At 48.2% G+C, this 6,192-nt stretch overlaps 1 pseudogene; it reads left to right on the forward strand.

Annotated features, from left to right (window-relative positions):
- Positions 1 to 217: 217 nt before the first annotated feature.
- Positions 218 to 3,010, forward strand: LOC120468038 (uncharacterized; annotated as a pseudogene).
- Positions 3,011 to 6,192: the final 3,182 nt, after the last annotated feature.

A 6,192-nucleotide genomic window follows, 5' to 3' on the forward strand; every position in this document is an offset into this window, starting at 1 on the left:
TTCTTTCACATAAGCATTTATCCTCCGCACAGGAATTTTCTTCATTTTGCCTACCAGGGCATATGTTGCGAATTCACAGTTCTTCCGTTTGGACTCAGTTTGAGTCCCCGGTCTTTCTGTCTGTGCGCGGAGGCGGGCTTAAGGCCTCTGAGAATAACAGGTCTGAGAATCCTGACTTACATAGACGATTGGCTCACCATAGCCGAATCGAAGGAGAAGGTGTTGCAGGTACACCAGCCGTGTGCTCGCGCACATCACATCGCTCGGGTTCCAAGTGAACGTGGGCAAGAGCAATCTCACGCCCAGTCAGAATGTCAATTTCCTGGGTTTGGAGTTGAACTCGGTTGCCATGCGAGCGCGTCTCTCTCTAGAGCGCGTTCGCTCTCTATGAGCTGTCTGTCACAGTTCAGAGAAGGGGCGAAAGTGCAATATCGCACATGTCTCAGGATGCAGGGTCTCATGGCTTCATCCACCCAAGTTGTGCCATTAGGACTCCTTAAGATGAGGGCGTTCATGAAATGGGTTTTGTCGCTACATTTCAGCCCGATTCGCGACCTTTGCCGCTCGGTTACAGTGACGCGCGCGTGCACTGCAGCCCTGCGCCATTGGAAGAACGCAGACTTTTACGCACGGGGAACCCCTCTCGGGGCGGTTACGATGCGGAAAGTGGTGACGACATATGCATCCTTAACAGGCTGGGGTGCCACCCAGGAGGGCAAAACGGTGAACGGTCTGTGGCCAAACAGACTACGTTCAGCATATAAATTATTTAGAGCTTTTTACCAATTGGAAAGCTCTGAATCATTTTCTGCCTCGCCTGCAGGGACATCATGTGCTGGTACGGTGCGACAATACCACGGCTGTGGCATATATCTACCGTCAGGACAGCTTGCGCTCGTCGAAACTTCACCTCCTAGCTCACAAGCTCTTGGTGTGGAGCAGACGGGTTTTCTTGTCGCTACGCGCGACTCACGTCCCAGGCATTCTGAACGTCGGCGCATATCTGCTGTCAAGGGGAAACCCAATCTACGGGATTGGCGTCTTCATCCGCAGATAGTGGAAATGCTATGGATGAGATTCGGACGGGCGAGCGTAGATCTATTCGCCTCGCGCGGAAACTGCCATTGTCCTATGTTCTTCTCTCTAAGGGACATGGACGCGCCCCTCGGGGTAGACGCACTGGCCCACCCATGGCCGAGAGTGCTCCTGTATGCTTTTCCTCCCCTGTGCCTGATATTCCCACATTGGCCAGGGTGAGAGAGCAGGGCCTGTCTCTCATTCTGATAGCACCCAGATGGCCCAAAGCACCGTGGCTGGCGGAGATAATCCCTCTGTTATACGCCGAGCCATTGTGCCTTCCCGTTCGCACGGATCTATTATCCCAAGCCAACGGGGAGATTTACCACCCCCACCCGGACAGGTTGGCTCTCTGGGCCTGGCCCGTGAGAGGACGAACCTGAACGCACTTGGGCTTTCGCAGCGTGTGGTTACCACTATTCAGAATGCCAGGGCCGTCTCTACACGGCCCTTATATGGCTGTAAGTGGCAAGTGTTCGAGGGGTGGTGTGATGGGCGCGGTATCACATCTTATCAGTGTTCAGTTCCTGATATTTTGTGTTTCCTTCAAGACCTCATGGATAAAGGCAGGTCCTTTTCCACCATTAAGGTCCACTTGGCTGCTATTTCAGCCTGTCATGTAGGTTTTGAGGGCTCGACCGTCGGTCAGCACCCTCTAATCCGCAGATTTATGAAGGGTGCACGCCGCTCTTTGCCAGTCGTCAGGAGAACTGTCCCGGAGTGGGACCTCTCCATGGTGCTGGAAGCTCTGTCTCAACACCCTTTTGAGCCTTTGATAGTATATCCCTTAAGCTGCTGTCTCTCAAGACAGCTTTGCTTTTGGCCTTGGCATCTGCTAAACGTGTCAGTGAGCTACATGCACTCTCGGTTCATCCCTCGTGCTCTAAGTTCTCCCTTAGTGGGGATAAGGTCTTCCTTAAGCCTAACCCGGCCTTCATGCCGAAGTGCTTCCCTGCGTTCACTTCGGAGGTGTTGGAGCTGTCCGCTTTTCACCCTCCACCTTTTACCTCTCTAGAGGATCAGAGGCTGAACGCTCTGTGTCCAGTCCGTGCCTTACAGGCATATATGACCAGGACGAATGCTTTCCGGAAGAGCGACCAGCTCTTTGTTTCATGGGCTCCCCCTCACTTAGGGAGTCCAATTTCGAAGCAACGCCTCTCACATTGGGTTGTGGATGCTATTACCATGGCTTACAAAGCAAAGGGAGTGCAGCCCCCTAGGGGCATCAGAGCTCATTCCACAAGAGGTTTAGCCACCTCTTGGGCTCTGTTTAGGGGAGTGTCACTGCAGGACATCTGCTCCGCTGCCAGTTGGGCTTCTCCTCATACCTTCGTGCGCTACTACCGGCTGGATGTCACCAGTACCTCGGTAGCACATTCGGTTCTAGGGGTCGGGTCGTCTTAGCCCCTCCCTGCTGTAACCCTGTTGGGATATATATACCATTAAGAGTGAATGGGCTGACTGGCCATGTTCATTCCTGTCACCTATCATTTCTTCCCCTTTCGGGTATAGATTATGTCTTGGTGGGTTGGGGTTACTATCTCGCATGTGTCCCATGCGCATTTCATGTCCTGCTTGTCCACATTAGTTAGGTGTGGTTTCACCATCGCAGGCTCATGATTAAGGGACGTGTCAGGCACCGCCTCCCTGAGGTGACCGTCCTTCTCTGGCTTCAGAACCTCACTGTGAGTGTATTGGGCAATCGGGGAGCTGTCCATGTCTCTCCCATAGGTGGATCTCGAACACGAGATGATGAAAGAGAACAATAGGTTACTGTCGTAACCCCGGTTCTCTGAAACATCGAGTGGAGAGATCCACCAGCTTTGCCCCGCTTGCCGCACGAGAAGCGAATATACTTACTGAGGAATAGCAGCGCGCCCAGATGTTATATGCCCGTGGGTGAGGGGTGTGGCCTCATCGGGCACTGACCGCGCGCTTCTGTCTGTCTAGCCAGACTTGGTGCAATTGGATGCTTCTGCAGAGGTCAGGTACGGATGCCCTTCCCATAGGTGGATCTCTCCACTCGATGTTTCAGAGAACCGGGGTTACGACAGTAACCTACTGTATTGTTTTGCACACGAGTATATATTGTGTTTTTTTTTTTTTTTTTTTCAAAATATATGACCATGATGTTGGCTCGTATGCATTAATGGTGTGTTCACACCGAACGCGAATTTAATTGCGATAGCAGATTACATTCATAGTCAATGCAAAGAACGAGTCACCCATCATTCACGCCGGGCGTCGCGAATTGGGTGACTCGTTTGCCGCGAACGTCTTTCTCAGTAGAAAATTTTGAACTAGAGCAGGCTGCGGATTCAAGCGTCTAACTACACGCGACGTGTTTGACGCGTTCGGTGTGACCAATTCGGACTGCGCTCTCTCCCCCACGGATAGATTATAAGCCTACTTTATTAGCGAGTTGTTTTTGGATAAAACAAATGTACTTTGCATATTTACAAATTCCCATGTTCTCTATCCCTAATGTCTATACATGGATCGCGGGAAAGGGGGCCTTGGGCGCGGGTTAGCCTACTTTTGGTAACGTTAACATTTAAATATTAAATTCGAAAACACATTGCCTACAGCTCCGTGTGCACGATTTATCATTAAATAATGGCAATCTTGATTCTAGCACAATATTATTCCTAAATGACAGCGACAATTCAGTAAATTAAACCTTCAAAATTATTATCAAAATAAGTAAATACCCTTTAAACAAAAGTGTAGCTTCAAATAAAGATTGTAGATCTTTACTGTTTTCCAGTAGTTACTGTTAAAATGTTTTTGAAGAGATTCGTTCAAAACCTCTGGACAAAAGTCATGAATTAACTTCTGTTTTGTTTAAATTAATAGATATTATTTAATAGACTAATTTTTATATTTATAGGCATTTAATAATGGACTAATTTGTTACATTTAATTGTTTTTTGTTTTTTATTGATTTTTTTTAAAAAAATACAATTTATATATATATATATATATATATATGAAGAGTTCAGATGCAAAAGCCTCTAAATGCCATTTGAAATTTTCTTCTTTAATGATAATTTTTATCAAACTTGTATATAAGTTCAGTAATTTCACTTAAATGGCAATTATAATTACCTATTAATTGTTATTTAAGTGAAATTACTGAACTTAAATATACAAGTTTGATAAAAATCATCATTAAAGAAGATCTTCTTTCACTTCGATGATGTCGTTCAAAACCTTTAAAGTAGCCGTGGTGCAGCCATGACCAGCCCGAAAACCAGACTGCATGGCAGAAAGAATGCGGTGGGATTCCAGATGACTGACAATTTGATTGTTGACCATTTTCTCAAAAACTTTGGAAAGACAATGTAGAATGGAAATTGGTCTATAGCAGTTAGGATCAAGGGTGTCTCCCCCTTTGAACAGGGGAATGACTGCAGCAGATTTCCAATCTCTTGGAATTTCAGAAGATAAAAGAGAAAGGTTGAAAATACTGGAGATTGGAGCAGCAATAATATTTGCAGATAATTTTAGAAAAATAGGATCCAATTTATCCAGCCCAGCTGATTTATGAGGGTCTAGCTTTTGCAATTCTATCAATACATCGGCCGTCTGGATAGAGCTAAAAGAAAAAGGTGTGGAGAATTGTGTGAAAGCAGTCGGGCACAGAGGAGTTGTGGCTGTAGGGCAGTTAGCTTGAGGACGAGAATTTAAATGAGAAGCGTGGCCTGCTTCAGCAAAATGCTTATTAAAGTTCACTAAAATCTTAACCTTATCCGTGATGATGGTATTATCTAGTTTTAAGGCTGTAGGAAGTTGAGAAGAGATAACTTTATTCTCCAGAGTTTTGACAGTGTCCCAAAACTTTTTGGAGTTTGTGTGGCAGGCAGAAAACTTCCGTTTAAAGAAGTGAGCCTTTGTTTTCCTAATTACCTGAGTATATTTGTTCCCTATCGTAGTCACTTCGAGTTACGTCAGAAGTGACGGAGATTGGGGGTTTCGCATAGAAAGCCAATCCTCTTCGAGTATTAAAACACGAGCCAATGGCATGCAATGCCTTGGGGCTGCGGAAATTTGCATAGCGTACTCCGCCCTACTCCGTGAGTATAAAAGGAGGAAGTGAACGCAACCGCAGTATGTTTTCGCTTCGGAGCCAAGAGAACCTCTTCACTCCTGAAAGCACTGTTCAAGACTCTTCGAGACGAGCGTCCTCTTCAGTGTTGGTGTGACGGCGGTACCCAGCGAGATTCTGCATCGCCTGCGATCTGAGCAGTGGTCTGCCAGACTTTGCGCTTCTCCCTGGTCGCTTCAGCGCTGAAAGAGTGAATTTCCTCCTCTCATTGAAAGAGCTGCACGCGCACGTCTTTTTAAAGACGGTTCGCCCGTGCTCTTCTGGGTGTGATTGATTTCTGTCGTCATCTGATGGTCACGATCGCTGCTTTGTATGCCTGGGCATTTCAGCATGCAGCAGCAGCGTTCGTGGATGACTCATTTTCCTTCTGTGGGAACATGACCATCTCTACACTGAGGTCGAGACTCAATGATCTCACTTGAGTGAGAGTCCCGGTCCCCCCCGCTCGATCGGTTTCCTCCATAGGGGGCCCGTCGACCCGGGGACCTGGTGATTTACGGTGATGGTGTGGGATAAGCCCCGACGATTCCTCGGGCCACACCTCCCGCCTCAGTGCGAGAGCCAGCGAGCGTTAGTTCGATTCAGTCGGTTGCTTCTTCGGTGGCACCGGCTGCTTCGGGCAGCGCTCCAGATGATGATGCGATGTCGATCACAGCATCACTAGGCGGGCTTGACTCCTCGGGAAGTGAGGATGCGGCCGCGTTGCCTCCCTCGGGAGCGTCAGCGCCGCCGTGTCTGATCCCGCGATGATGGCCGTGCTATCTCGGGCGTCCGTGAGCATCGGGTGGGGGTGGAACTCCGCCCCTCCCCGATCTCTCGCGGCTGAATAATTGGTTTTTGGGTAACGCTGCCGCCTTACGGCCACGGCCAACCCCAATTTCCTTTTTTCCCCGAGTTGCATGCGGAACTGACACGCACTAAAAAATAAATAAATAAAAAAAAAAAAAAAAAAAAGCGTGCTTAGTTCCCCGCCCTTCCTCCCCTCGGCGATGCGGCTGTCTGTGGGT

The sequence above is a fragment of the Pimephales promelas genome, chromosome 13, assembly GCF_988280905.1.
Source record: "Pimephales promelas chromosome 13, fPimPro1.hap1.1, whole genome shotgun sequence".
NCBI classification, from domain to species: Eukaryota; Metazoa; Chordata; class Actinopteri; order Cypriniformes; family Leuciscidae; genus Pimephales; species Pimephales promelas.